General features: G+C 30.4%; 1 protein-coding gene across 1 annotated transcript in view; it reads right to left on the reverse strand.

The window, feature by feature from the left end:
• The window catches only part of LOC134707171 (uncharacterized), a 57,446-nt gene extending 40,887 nt beyond the window's left edge, over positions 1-16,559 (reverse strand). The window contains exon 1 of the mRNA XM_063566728.1: positions 16,483-16,559. The gene's annotated coding sequence lies outside the window, so the exon portion shown is untranslated. The remainder of the gene's footprint in view (positions 1-16,482) is intronic.
• Positions 16,560-16,876: the final 317 nt, after the last annotated feature.

Here is a 16,876-nt window from a genome sequence, read left to right on the forward strand (position 1 = left end):
ACGAAACCTGATGTCAAAAGTAAAGCTTAAATCGAAAATTACACTACATGTTTCCTACAAAACATATTTTTTTAAATTGTCAAAAACTTATTTTAGATTTTAATGATTTTTTCCGTCAATGTTTTCAATTTTTTTCAATAGTTGTGAAATCATTCTTTAAAATCAAATATTAAATTTTCCTACTCATCCTTGGCAGCTGAATGCTATGATCCATATTATAAATAAAAAAATTTAAGCAGAAAATCATATTCGAACGTTATTTCTTCAAAAATATATAATTAAAAAAAAAATCAAATCTGTTTTTTTAAAAAGCAGAAATATCTGCAGTTAAGAATTTAAAATATATCAAGAAATTACGTAAGGACATTTTTAATGTGTTTTTATACAAAATATATGTAGCGTATTTTTAAGTGTGAAACAATGTTTAACTCTTGCTGTAATTTATAAATAAATGAAGATGGAAGTAAATTCCAGAATTTAAAATATTTAAAGGGTTGTGTGCAGTTAAAATTAAAATAAAAAGACACTGAAAATTATTAAACGTTTTATTGATAGATTATGATATAGAAATTTGATTTTTAACTATTTTTAATTTTAATCATAATTTTAATCAAAAGCTAAAAAGTACCTACTTTGTTGAAAACCATACTTTAGAAATGATATGTCAAACTGACCTTACATGAGTACTATTTATTGGTGATGTAGGTTGAATTCATATAACATACTTCTCCTAACACCTTTGAGTTTTTAGGAAGTAATAATAAGTTCCTCTATGGGTTCTTGGTAAAGGATTTAAACTTTGAACCCAACTAAATAATATGGATATGAAATTATAATTAGATGAATAAAACTGCCAAATATATAAAAACAAAATGTCAAATAAAGCACATCATATTAAACAGATACGAGAAAGGGTTCCCAACACAAATCTTCTGAAAACAAAAACTTTAGATAACTAATAATTGAAAAAGGTAACATCACACATAGATTTGAAACTATAAATAATGTAAGTTATTCATTTATATATCTATTTATCTAAAATAAAGGTGGCAAATCAGAAATAAAAATCTCGAAATTCGCATGGAGCCCTTATGGTAACACTGTAATGCATGTCATCTCAATACTAATCATTTGCCAACGAGTATCAGCATCAGGGAAAACTGCATATTCATATTTTACAACCACTTGTAGTCCGTACATTCAACATTGAGCTACTTAATACTATATGTTAAAAATGTCAGTTACTGAAACTTATAACTGCTACGATACAAAAAAAAATCATTGGCCAAATTATTTATTATAGGGGCAAATACCCAGCTGAAAATGTTATTATCTCCAAAATGTTGCTCCCTTGTTTTACTAGTTACCATAGCCCAGTTTCGTTACGAATATGAAAACAAAATATGTTCGCCTCACCTCCTTGTAGCCAGTTCACGTACGTAAATATTATAATCTAACAAACCGGACCTTTATATAGGTTTATATATATTATACTCAGATATTTTAAGATTTTACCGAATCGGAACATTCTTGAAACATATGGACACAAGGGAATTTCTTTCAGATCTGACAAGAAAAAACGTAAGGACATAGTTTTAATGCGTTTTATGCAAGATTCACAGCGTAATGTTTAAGAGGGACGAAAGATGTGTAAGGTTTGAAACACTTTTTTTTTTAACCTCTTTCTAAGGTTATAATTTAATGAATTTGGAAGTAATTAACAGAGTTTCACAAAGTATACGTGCTGTTACAAAAAGAGTTGACACTGCAGTTAAGGCATTTAAGATAGAAAAAAAGTCATTGAAGATTATTGAACGTTTTTGATAGTATGATATAGATATCTATTTTTTTGGTAAAATTTTATTTTAATTATAAAATTGGGATTAGATATAAAGAAAAAGAAAAAAGCACAGCCACATCAACTATTAACACAATAGATAACCAGTTACATTATTTACATTCTATGTAAAACAAAAAAAGCATACGTTAGAAAGGAGTTATGATAAAAGACAACTGATATGTCAAACTGACCTTACGTGATTTTTTATTGGTGATGTAGTTTGAATTCATATAACATACTTCTAATACCTATCAGTTTTTAGGAAGTGATTACAGTTCCTCTATGAGTTCTTGGTAAAGGATTTAAACTTTGAACTAAAGACTAAATAATATAGATAAAAAGACAACTGACAAATATACGAAAACTTAATCTCAAATTAAGCACATCAGTATAAACAGAAAAGAGAAGGGTTCCCAACAAAAATCTTTTGAAAACAAAAAATACGACTTTATCTAACTAATAATTGAAAAAGTTAGAATCACACATATATTTGAAACTATACATGCTGTAAGTTATTATTTTTATATATCTATCTCATTCTGTTAGAAATTAAGGTGGCAAATTACAAATAAAAATATCAAAATTCGCATGTCATCTCAATACTAATCACTTGCCAATGAGTAACAGATCTAGAAAAACCTGCATATTTTCATATTTTACAACCACTTGTTATACGTACATTCAACGTTAATCTTCTTGATACTATATGAAAAAAATTTCAATTACTGATACTTATTACTGCTACGATACACAGAAATTATTTCATTGGCCAAATTATTTATTATAGGGGCAAATACCCAGCTGAAAATTTTATTATCTCTAAAATGTTGCTCCCTTGTTTTACTAGTTATCGTAGCCCAGTTTCGTTACTAATATGAAAACAAAATATGTTCGCCTCACCTCCTTGTAGCCAGTTCACGTATGCAAATATTATACTCCAACAAACTGACATTTATATTTTTTATCTATATATTCACGGTATGATTTTACCATATCGGAACATCCTTGAAACATATGGAGACAAGGAATTTCCTTTCAAATTCCTATATTTAATCGGTTTAATATAAAAATTAAATATGCATAGTATCAAGTATGTCGAGATTCGATACAGTCCCAGGTTTCGACGAATTGGATCCACGATAACGAATAAACAACTGAATTGATTGACCTCTCATTTGACTTTCCGGAAACAACGAAACTACGACCCTCGAGCTTCATTCTAATCAGTGAATGTATGTACATAATATTTGGATTTCAGTAATAATTGGTCAATGTGATATGGATGTCGATTTATAGGAAATAGCATGTCTTTACATTGGAACTCAACCCTTTACACAATGATTTATTATTGTGTGTCAAACATCTTTTCCGTAAGCCTTTAATGTTTTGTAAGAAAACTATTCATGGATAACCATATTCACCCAGTGGCGTTAAGTTTGAGACTTTGGAGTGACCATTTTTTCGTGTCGCAAAACTTTTTTCATTTAAGATGCAAAGTTTCTTATTATATAATTTGTTTGCTTAACGCACAGTGACAAATAAATTCATGCTATTAAATGTGACCTTTTTCCTCGCGTTGTAAATTATGTTTATAGCAAATAAATGAAATATATAATATGTCTCGCCATTCCTCGATCAAAGACAAACACAAAAAATATTATACATAACTCCGCATGTTGTTAGTTTACAACGATGTAGTGAGCTAAGTAACACCTGTCCTGTATCTTTTGACTTGTATTGTGATTCAGTTATTACTTGAAGAGGTCTTGTTATATGTTGGTCCAAACTGTTAGATACTTTAAAATGACCGATAAAGACTTGTAATAAGGAAGAAAAAAAAATAGGGTAAGAAGTTCATTGGACTAGCTATAAATAAAATATACACATATGTGCTAATTTAAACTATTTTATTTTACTTTTCCGGAAATCCTCATATTCAATAACATTTAAAAATTGAACTATGTGATCGAATTTCGGTTACGAATTCCGGGGGTTATAAATATATTGCAAATATTGCCAGATATCAGCCAATTAATTGATGTGAAGTATAGGCGCAGATAGTGTTTTCCCCCAAACCCAAATATTTTAAGCGCAAGACATTAATATTCATTTAAGGACAAATGCTCTAAACTGGTGATATCCAAGCGTTTTATTTTGTTGGCTTCTCAAACTCTTGGGTTCGAGATAGTGTTTGCTCAACGATTTTCCCAAAATTGGTAAATGTCGAATGTACTGAAATATTTATCTAAACTCGTCAAATCAAGTAAATTCAATTGCCCACCGAAATTTTCCACATTCCTTTTATAGAATAAATCATTGCTGATTCAAACAGCAGTTAATGGGTATTGATTTGAATACATATGGTATTAAAGAATTAGCAGTTCTGGGTTATCTAAGATGTACAATAAAACGATAGGGTGCAGTTCAATGTTGTTTTCATCAGGTGTGGATCCAGCCATATGTAAAAGAGGGGTTCCAACTCATGACAAAAAGGGGGTCCAACAATATTTCCCCATTTAAAAGATTGTCCAAAAGGGGGGTTGCATTGGAAACCTGCGAATTCTCTTTCCACCCCTACCCCGGGCCGGATCCGCCACAGTTTATTGTTGCAGAACATAATTGGAGAAGTGTCTTCTCAAAAGATTTATTTTCTTATATTTGACAATAACATAAAAGTAGGGACTTTGCTTTTTTGAGGATTAAAAAACACAAACTTTTTGTTTTGTTTTTGTTTTTTGTGTGTTTTTGTGTCAACTAATTATGTCAAAAAAAATAATGCTGTGCCATCAAACGTTTTCAGAAAATTAGTCAATATGGTAATTTTGAATATGAAACCGAAATAAGACCTAATTGTAGGAGAAATTGTTTGTTATTGCGTTAGACAAAAGATTAACATTCATTTAAGAGAAATGTTTGATACAATATGCTCGCTGCACATTGTACAATAACACACTTGACACAATAAAAGATGACTGTTCAGTTTACACAATCCTGGAAGTAGGTCAAATATCAATGACATTCATGTTATTGACATTTGACATCCTTTATAAAAAATAGACGGAAAATTAATTAAAAAATTATATTACAAGTGTGACAGTTTTATTTGGCGCGCAATCACTGCTTCCCTAAATGTCTTTTTTTTTTCCTTTTCCACCTGGTTTATTGATCAAGGTGTGTCAGCGTCTACATATCTTTAGAGTTTAATCAAACTGACCTCAATTGTAACACTCTCTTTTATAGCACTAAAACATGCCATATGCTGTATTCAGTAAATCATATCATACGCTGACTTCAGTAAAAAATAGCATACGAGTAATTCTTTAAAGCATACAATACGCTGAATTCAGTAAAACATTTCATACGCTGAGTTCAATAAAACATATCATACGCTAAATTCGTTACAACATATCACAAGTTTTATCCAGTAAAACATATGATTCGCTGAATTCTTCATATCATTTCATACGCTGAATTCTTTAAAATATATCATACGTAACTATATCATATCGTAGGTGGGGATTCAGTAAAACATTTCTTACGCTGAATTCAGTATAACTATCATACGGTAATGTAGTTAAATTGACCTAGTATTCGTATATAGAATTGTATGCATATCACCTCATTGATTGTAGTATTTAGTGCTTTTCGACCATTTACTGCCCAAATAAAGTCTGATTATTCAATGCATTATATTTAATCCATTAACGAAAAACGATGTTTCATACAAGTTTTATTTCACGAAACACCTTCAGAGCTATAGATTGTCCTACGACCAGCGACAAGTAATCCGTATAATTCAGCAAGATTTACGAGTAACCAGCCTAAGCTACGCTCCTAAAACACAAGCTTAGGTAAATAAAATATACTGAAGACATTAAGGCTTCAAAGAAAGAAAACAATAAATAAAAAGGGAGACCAGGAAAACCATTGACGGTGGTTTGAAAACCTCAGCGCTAAAGGGCTCTTTTTTCCCTTTTTGTTCTATTTTTCTTATAGAACTGTTTGTTATATTATGTTGATACTTGTTTTGGATTTCGTCACAAACTTATTACGTTTATATGACAATGAAGATATTGTTATTTAGATTGAAAAATGAAAAAAACCATAATAAATAGTCATCATATCAAATATGAACATGTAGATAAACCATTATCATGATTAGTAAATGCATGTAAGTTGTTTACGCAATATATGAGAAAAACAGTAATTCTCTTATCTTTTATATGTGTTTTTCTTCAATAAAAAGGTGTATGTGAATAAATCAGAAAATATACACGTCACCTGAATGGAATATTCGTTTTTTTTCCTTTTTGTACATATGTATTGAATGTCATTTCATTTATTTAATTTTTCATAATTTTTCTCTAAATTTACATGCTGGATGACAAATTCCGGTCATTCTGGAAAATATTAGTCGGAACTAAAACTAGAAAGGATTGAGCCAAGTCAACCCACAATGTCGAGTATTCAAGTCACAACAAACACATAGCCACTCAAACTTTATTCCGGTTATTTTACAAATTCTCCTAAAAATATAAATTTTCAATACATATTGTACATAGAATAAACACAGAAAAACATGTCACCATGTGTAGGAACAAGTGTATCCACATTGGTAGGCGGATTATTTACTTGTGAACATATAAAAAAGGTTTCAGTAAGAGTTTATATATGTATAACATATAACCATTTCTATATTCCGAGAAAAGGACTGTATAACTTTTATATTATTACCGGTATGTTAATGCCAACCACTTCTTTCATATGATATCTATCGATTAGAAGAAGTGGGTGTATATGGGAAAAGAGATACCATCACAATGTTTGAAAAAGGCGCACAGAAAAACATATTAGAAACAATCAAAGACAAGAATACAAAATTAGCATAGAACAATAATACGTGACGTGTTTTATTTAATGAAATTTCAGTGGAATTAAATATGTTAAATGATTGCGTCTCTTTTATATCTGTAGTAGCGGCAGGATAGACGATATAGTCGTTGTACTCCCTTATATAAAGGCAATAAGACATAGTTATCAAAGGGGCATATTCAGTTTGTAATATTGATATAATACTATATTAATTACAGCATAATAGTTTGAGTTCTAAAACCGCTTAATTGTCTACCATGATCCATTGACAAAGTAAAAACGTTAAATGTATCATTGAAAATAACAAAAGTAAAATAACACTATAGAGACTGTGTCAATTATCTAGATATATGTGTATTTCCAACTATAAACAATGTCCAACCTTGTAGTCTCGACTTATGTGATTGATTAGTAAAATCGAGTTTTTATTGATCGTGAGTAAGACTTGCTGATACCTTTGCTGTAATAAATTGTCCAAAACACATAAAATGAATAAACGTCGTCATTTTCAATAGACGTGGGCCTGCAATTTTGGTTATATTCAGATATTTGTATATCTTGTCTGGCTTATCATTTTGTGGTTTTAGTTTTCCTCTATCAAATCAAATTTTCCCAAAAATATACTGTAAACATCTTTTGATAAACCCTATATGGATTCGTCTGAAAGATTTAATATAGGTGAACAGCAGGTCGTTATAAAGAGTCATTTTAGAACGACGACAACGACGGATGCCCAGTGATGAATTTAGCAAGCTAAGTATACTGTTAGACAATTGAAACATTACAAGGTTACACTTAAACTGTTGAGATATTTTTTATCAAATGCTCTTGAAATAAAATCTTGTAAACCAATAAATATTGAGTCTTTTATCTATCTTAAGTCAGGGGACAGGTTGTTAATGAGCGACTCAAGGTATTCAATTTACTAGTACATAATATTTATAAGGGGTCGTTTTATTTTTGGTTCCAGTCGCAGATTTTTTCAACAAAAACACATTTTCGCAGTCTATTTTATAAACTATAAACCAAATAATCTGATCTACCAGCTTTAATTGAACTCACCATAGATACCAGGATTGAAATTTTTCTATTGACGCCAGACGCGTGTTTCGTCTTTAATAGACTCACCGGTCACACTCAAATAAAAACAAATGTTAGAAAGGCAAAATAAAGATGAAGAGCATTGAGTACCAAAAAATCCAAAAAGTTTTGCCAAATACATCCATGGTAATCTATTCATGAGGTAGAAAATCCGTGTATTTCAAAAATTCACAGATAATTTATATTTATGAACTCAAGACAACACAGAAGTGCTGTTGTATTTTTTTTTTAAACTTTTGCTAATAAACGGACATTATTTGTACATGATTAAATTCTTTTATATAAGTTAACTTTGTCAATATGTATTATTTACACGTTTTTTTCTCTCACAACTTTGAGATTTAATTCTAGGAAAATCATGAATGAAGTACAATTATGAACTTGTCTTATTCAGATATCTTCGTCTTACACACTTCTGTTAACATTTATAATGCAAAGTTTAAACATCTAAAATACATGCAAGATGAGAAGGTCATATCGAATATTTATAAAGAATGTTATAAGAAGAAATATTAAATTTTAGTAGCATACTTAAAAGTACAATAGTGTGCTTACGGAAGCAGTTTATTCATTATTAAACAATTATATTTCACAAAATGTTCCCGTTTGAGCAACAATTACTGTTAATTGCTATATTTTTTTTTATCGCTGAATGCTCTCAACTACTAAAAGGTATTAATGAAAATAACAAAAGAAAAAGAAAAACTACAGGCTCTCAAGATCATGTTTCACCAATCTAGATGTAAGTGTATTTTTAACTATGGACAATCTCCAACCTTGTAGACTGGACTTGTGTGGTTGATTAGTAAAATCGAGTTTTTGTTGAACGTGACAAATGAATTGTTTCAGCCACTAATATCCCAACTGTCTCAGGCAAAGCTTACCTAAGATGGATTTGTCTAGTTTTGGCACTGTTTGTCATATATAGAATAAAATCGAGCTACGTATTTTTACACACGTTGTTTTCACATGTTTGGGGGTTGAGCGTTATTGATGAACGTAAATTGAGAAAACTACTTAAAACCAATAAAATTTATAACGTGTTATATTCATTTTTTTTCAGAACAGTTCACCAGTTTCGAATGTAGCGCCAAGATTTCCAGTTTGCTTTAAAGCAGTATCCATCCTCAAAAGTATCGCGGAAATTAATTTTATGTAATAAAGAAAGGTACTCAATTTAAAAGGAAGTATTTGATATGATGTGTTTTAGAAGGACACCATGTTTCAAAGACAGATCTTTTATAGATAACATGTGCTCTAGTCGGTGATCCTGGTTCAAAGCAAGCAACCTTATTCTAAATCAGGTGCTCTAGAAAGACATTCAGATTCAAAGGCAGCACCAGAATAAGTTCACAGGGCAACAAGAATCCGAAGACCTAAACCGGCAATGTTAAATCTCAATCTTGAGAAGAAATTAAGGAAAATGAAATTATGAACACATTTGACAATAGCAAACCAGGTACAAAAACCACTAAAAATTAACCTTAATCAGAAACACTGTCACATCAAGCATATCCGACTTCACTTGCAATAAGTGTCGATAATTGATCACATTTGATAAGGATCGAATTCGGTTAAAGTATGAGAAACATATAACAGGAAATTTGTCATTTATAACAACAAGGCCGGACTGTCGCCATTATCATTTAAGATAAAACAGCAGTAGCCATTAATTGTTCAAAGGCCGGACTGTCGCCATTGTCATGTTAGATGTCAAATATTTGGGCATCCGCTCGAGCTATTCGTTAAGGTGTGACCGAGGCTTAAACATCAGTAGGAATTCATTCTTATGAAACAAATTTAAAAAAAAAAATCTTTTTTTTAATTTCAAGTGTGGAAGCATTACTTTTTAAACCAAAATGAGCAAATTATCTGAGAGTCACATGTCATCGTTAAGGAACCTATGGTGGACAAAAAATATGAAAAAAGAAATAATGCGACCAAAAAAATCGATCTTTTTTACAATTTGTATAGTCAGCATTCAAAATATTAATAAAAAGGTATACGTTTCTTGGCTAATATCTCTAAAACATTTCCTGAACCATTTGTTTCTGGTTCATAACATTTACTTACCATAAGCAATCTATATTAAAGCTCTTTTCATCTAAAGTTTGTGTTTGGGAAATGTTAAGTAATTTAAAACACTAAGGCTATTTTTCTACACGAGGCATTGCCAATAGTTTTCAAAGGTACCAGGATTATAATTTGTATGCCATACACGCGCTTCGTCTACATAAGACTCATCAGTGACGCTCATATCAAAATTTTTATAAAGCCTAACAAGTACAAAGTTGAAGAACATTGAGAATCCAAAATTCCTAAAAGTTGTGTCAAATACGGCTAAGGCCAAGATTGTCTAACATGTTTTTGACACAACTTGTTCGAATTTTTGGTTTTCAGTGCTCGTCAGCTGTGTAATTGATTTGACATTTTAACTGTTTGATAACCGAAGGCATTTTGAAGACGTAACGAAAAGTAAAATCACTAAAATACTAAACTCCGAGGAAAATTCAAAATGGAAAGTCCCTATTCAAATGGCAAAATCAAAAGCTCAAACACATCAAACAAATGGACAACAACTGTAATTTTTTTAAGAGTCTGGTTATCTGTGATATAGTTTTAATGATAAATGGGAAAATGTAATCGAACTTTTCCAAACTGTCAAAATTATAAGAATATACCTTGGTTTGAAAAGTACGTGTAACTTTTTCAAACAAGATTTTATAAATACAAGAACAGGTGTAAATTATCAAAACTTACTTACGTTGGATATTTTTCATGTGTATGGGCTAAAATACACATGCCGTATATATATATACTATATTCCTTTCATTTCAGTATTACCCTGATTTGTTTAATAGACATATATTATTTTGTTAACATACAACTTTCCCCATTCTTAAGTATAACTATATATAACTATAAATCTCTATTCAATATTCAACCCGACAGTAAAAATACATTTTACCTTTTATATACAAAATTGAATTTGTAATTACAGGGAAACACCCTATTGGTATAATTCAACTCCGTAATTCATCTGGACTTTTACCTTTTGATTATTAGTAAACAAAATGCACGTCTAGCGGTCACAATTATAATCGTGGTATCTTTGATGAGTTTATTTACAACTACTGGGTCGATGCCACTGTAAGTGAAGGTTTTCTCTCTTACCAGTAGTTAGTACTTCTGTGTTTGACATGAGTTTTCACTGATATGATCATTGTTATAAACTAGATTTTTTAAAGCTTTGTATTGTTCAAAATAATCATCTCAGGAATAGATTGTCGGATTTATATTTTGCAAAATCTTTCGGAACTTGGGGTCCTCAATGCTTTACATCTTCGTACTTCATTTGGTCTTTTTGCTTTCTTTTTTTATGGTGAGTTTATTTAAGTATCATGTCAACATAGCTGTCTTAGAACTAGGACTTTGTCCTATGGTGCGCTTTAGACATGTCCGATGATTGTATAAGTCTAATATAGGTGTTTGTATGAGGCATTATTAGCAAAGTTTAAATATTTTTAACCGAATAAAAGAATCAATTTCCTACTCATGTAAACAGTTTAGTTTCATAGAAGTTTGTTTTGGGTATTTGTGTTATCCACAGCAGTATTCCTATTTATCGTAGTGTTTTAAAAGTTGAGTTTAAAACTTTAAATGGAAATATTACAAACTTGTAAAGTATTAAAAAAAGTAAATGAAAAAGGCAAAATCCATAAAAAATGACAAAACGAAACGCTTGACTTTATTAGCAAACAAAATTAAAAGAGACAACTGTCATATTCCTGTCTTACTACAAGCATTTTACTAAGAAAATGGTAGGATAAGCATAGTTTTATAGCTAGCTTAAACTCCCATTTGTATGACCGTTGTTTAGAAATCCGTTATATTGCAAAATTGGGTAAGAAAACCATACGGACATACTTGGTTAACGTGACAATAATTGGGATCCAGCAGCTAAAATGGTGTGAATATATATGATAGAAATACTCGAAAACTGACTTTAAAATCCAAATAGTATAGTACACTAAAACTTAATGACATATACACTCTCCCGATTATATACAAGGGTATAAAAAATTAAAGGGAAAACACCATTAAAAACATCACGAATTCGAATCGAACACACCTTTAGATCCAATCTGCAATTTGAATACCCATTCATTATTAAAAATAATTGTAAATTTTATAGTTTGATGAAGAATATCTTTAAATTTCAAAGATGTATTGTTAATTAAAATGTAAATGATGTAAACATACACTGACATTAGCTCATTTTGGGCTTGGTTGATCATTACACAGTGCTGTGAGGAGCATAATATATAATTGGCTGTTAGATAGAGGCACCAGAAGTATACCGGTGCTTAGTGAAAGTGAAGGTATTACTTAATGTTGGTTGGCCGTCACACAGTCATAGACACCATTATGTGTTGGTTGACTGTTTTGAATTGTTATATGCACCACTGGTGTTGGTAGACCTTAATAAAAGATCATAGACAAACGCTGCATTATTATTGGAAACATTAAATGTGTGTTTGTCGTTACAGTTTTATTAGTACATTTAAGTGTTAGCTGACCTTTATAATTTCATTATGTACCATTGAGTGTTACTTGACTGTTACACAGTGTCTATATAGTGTCCTTTAATGCGGGTCTCGTTCGTTAAAGTTTTTATGTTTTGTATTTACCTTGTCAGTGTTACACATTTGTTTTGTTCACTTGGTTCTCTCAAATGAAAGATAGCTTGTAATGTTACTTTGACCTAATTTTCTGCTGATGGAGTATCTACATTTTCCTTGTAAATAGAGGCAACAGTAGTATACCGCTGTTCGGAACTCATAAATCGATTGAGAAAAAAACAAATCCGGGTTACAAACTTAAACTGAGGGAAACGCATCAAATATCAGAGTAGAACAACGAATCAACAGAAACATAACATTAAAATGTTAATAGAAAGAACATCATAAATATACCTCCATTTGAAATTAAATGATCTGATTTTTTTAGGTTCTTGTTTGCAACAGAAACCTGTTTTTCATCTTAGAAGGTTAATTTGTTTTTGTCTTATATAAATGTATCATTCAGCAGTGGTGGATTCAGACATTTACTTTGGGGGATCGACTGACTTCTAAAGAGAGGACCCGCTCCAGTGATTATCTAAATGATGAATATTTTTCTCCACACACGGGGTACGGGGCGCCGAATGGGACTCTTGTGGTTTTGTACAAAATTCAATTCTGTCATAACAAAATCATTTTTGTCTTACAAAACTATGTGCTACAGACTTGTTTTGTGAGAACTTCAATTTTGTGATGACAAAATTCATTTGTGTAGACAAAATTCATTTTTGTCATGACAAAATTCATTTTTGTAGACAAAATTCATATTTGTCATGACAAAAGTCAATTTTGTCTTAAAGGTATGCAAATATAAACATATTTGCATACAAAATTGACTTTTGTTACCTGATATGGAAATTAAATCACAAAAGTCAATTGTGTACGGTAAGATTCAATTTTGTGAGACAAAATTGACTTTTGTGAAACAAAATTAATTTCTGTGAGACAAAATTGACTTTTTTGAGACAAAATTGACTTTTTTGAGACAAAATTGACTTTTGTGAGACAAAATTGACTTTTGTGAGACAAAATAGACTTTTGTGAGACAAAATTCAATGTTGTCATTTTTGTTGAGACAAAATTCAATTTTGTCATTTTTGTTGAGACAAAATTCAATTTTGTCATTTTTGTTGAGACAAAAGTCAATTTTGTTAATTTTGTTGAGACTAAAGTCAATTTTGTAAATTTTGTTGAGACAAAAGTCAATTTTGTTAATTTTGTTGAGACAAAAGTCAATTTTGTCAATTTTGTTGAGACAAAAGTCAATTTTGTCAATTTTGTTGAGACAAAAGTCAATTTTGTTGAGACAAAAGTCAATTTTGTCAATTTTGTTGAGACAAAAGTCAATTTTGTGACGACAAAATTCATTTTTGTGATGACAAAATTCAATTTTGTAACAACAAAATTGACTTTTATGAGACAAAATTGACTTTCGTGAGACAAAATTGACTTTCGTGAGACAAAAATCAATTTTGTTGAGACAAAATTCAATTTTGTTAATTTTGTTGAGACAAAATTCAATTTTTCTAATTTTGTTGAGACAAAATTCAATTTTGTCAATTTTGTTGAGACGAAATTCAATTTTGTCAATTTTGTTGAGACAAAATTCAATTTTGTTAATTTTGTTGAGACAAAAGTCAATTTTGTCAATTTTGTCTCACAAAAGTCAATTTTGTGTAACAAAAGTCAATTTTGTGTAACAAAAGTCAATTTTGTGTAACAAAAGTCAATTTTGTGTAACAAAAGTCAATTTTGTGTAACAAAAGTCAATTTTGTGTAACAAAAGTCAATTTTGTGTAACAAAAGTCATTTTTGTGTAACAAAAGTCATTTTTGTGTAACAAAAGTCGATTTTGTATGCAAATTAGTTCACAGAAACCAAACTATACTAATTTAAAAACAAAATTGACTTTTGTCGCTCAATTTTCAAATTAGGTAACAAAAGTCAAGTCTGTGTAACAAAAATGAATTTTGTCATGACAAAAGTGACTTTTGTCCGCTGATAGATAATTTTGTATGACAAAATTTCAAATTTGTAGTATGATACAAATTTTGTTAAACTGAACTCATTTTTGTTAAACAAAAGTCACTTTTGTCCGTACAAAATTGAATTTTGAGTACAAAACCACAAGAGTCCCATTCGGCGCCCCGTACGGGGTGGGTGGTCCCCCTAAATCCACACATATTTAGATCCGAATGGTTTCGTTTTTATTTCAATATCGTATCATATTTGTAAATTAATTTAAATTATTCATCAGCAACAGCTGAATACCCCGAAATGATTATTTTTTTTGGTCAAAACAGCCCAAAGAATTATAACATCAATTTAATTGAAAGAAAGCACAATTATCGGCAAAACGAACAGTGACCGAAAAAACCACGATAAGTGTCTATGACCAAAGAGGTCCGTACAATGTGGACATGCACGAGTAAACGAGTAAACGAGAATTGGGAAGTTGACAATTGGAAAGTTGAAATCATCACGTTTGTAATATATTCTAGTTTGAGGTCGTTCATTGGTGAACGATTGTGTACCAAACGTCAAAGTATATCTGATGTGTATTCACGTATTAAAAAGGCCTTCACTATAATATAATTTTAAAATAAATCTTTGAACAATAATTTTTTTAAAGTACATACATTTTTGAAATAGATATTTATGGTTAATTATTTAATCAATTCAATGTTAACTTAAAGGTATTGAATAAACAAAGAATATGATATGCTTCAACAGTCAAACCAACAGCTGAATACTCCGAAATGATTCACCTGTTGGCAATGCAACTAAACTATAAGCAACTGTCATACAAGAGGGAGGTTTAGCTATCTTTAAAACCAGGTTTAACTCAGAGTTTTCTTCGGAAAATGTATGTTTCTAGTCAGGAATATGGCAGTTGTTTTTCATTTGTTCTGTAGATTGACTTTTTTCAAATTTTCGTTAGCGTTCAAATTTTTGTAATATTTTTATTATTAAGATCATCCACTTCCTGTCCGGTTGTTGTAATACATATTACTTCTGAACTTTCATTTTAAAATGACTTACTGAACTGTGTTTTTTTTTTACTATGAACACACATTTGTCTAAAGTGATACAATACAAATACATTGTAATTTATTTTTTCATTGAAATGATTATTTGCTCTTAATTCAAAAAGAAGAAAAAAAAATTGAGAAAAAATCGTTTTGTGTCCTTGTTATTAAGTTTTATGCGGTAAAGAATCTGTTTATCTATATAATGTCTTTATCAATATTCAATCATTGCTACAACTATAATTTTGTTCAACACAATTACAACTTTCTATTAAAATGAGATTGACATGATAGAAGACAAATACCACCTACGGACAGAAAGTCTCCCATACCTTTATCCTTGACAAAAAATATCAGATTTCTTCTTTGTTACGTGTTCATGACAACAGTATAATTAGACTGTTGTAAAAGTTGTTAATTCAACATTCGTAATACTGGACAACTATAACAGAAGTAATAGTGGCTTTACATTAAATATAAAATGAACCCTTCACTCTAATGTCATGGTTATTAAGGGAGTAGTCATTAAACTTCAAAAAGGGGGGAGGGGTTATTTTGTTTTTTGTCTCAGTCAGACTCAGATTTTTCCCCCATTTTTTCGACGCTTTCAAACAATATTTTATTTCAAAATTTAAAACTATAAGGTATGGGGGAAATCTGGATTCAGAATATATTTTTTGGTCATCTGCTTGACCACAACACATTGTTTTTTTTTTATCTATATGAGATCAAATTCATTTTTAGGAAAAACCCAAATTAAATTTTTATTTCGGGGCCTTTTATAGCTGGCTATACGGTATATGCTTTGTTAATTGTTGAAGGCCGTACGATGACCTATAGTAGTTAATTTCTATGTCAATTTGGTTTCTTGTGGAGAGTTTTCTCATTGGCAATCATACATCATCTTCTTTTTTTATATTGACGCTGGTAAACGTCTTCACTTCGTAAATGTCCTCCAACAGTGTCTTTATTCTATTCTTTGCAATTATAACTGTAACTCTGAACAGAACTCGCCTACCTTGTCTTCATTTATAGTACGTGCGACGAATGCCAGATAGACCTTCGAATAACTTCAAATTGTCATTGTAGCGCATATATATATATAGTAACTATATCCGGGATTTGGTTTGACATTTTTCTTAGCACTGAAAAATACAAGAGAAGACACATTTAATAGATTTAACAGCTTTACAGCCGAATAACATGCAATGTAGAATATTTGGAAATCGAAGTTTTTTAGTGAACCTTTACTCATTCATTTACCACAATGTATGATTAACTAGACGAATTGCTCTTTCCCATGTACTAGGTAGTTTGCAATTTGCCTTTTGCTAATAGCGATATTTTCTTTGCTCCTTCCATGCTTCTTCTGCAGATACTTGGTTTGCTCAGTGTGACGCCTCACATTTTAA

This window comes from Mytilus trossulus, chromosome 2 (genome assembly GCF_036588685.1).
Source record: "Mytilus trossulus isolate FHL-02 chromosome 2, PNRI_Mtr1.1.1.hap1, whole genome shotgun sequence".
NCBI lineage: Eukaryota > Metazoa > Mollusca > Bivalvia > Mytilida > Mytilidae > Mytilus > Mytilus trossulus.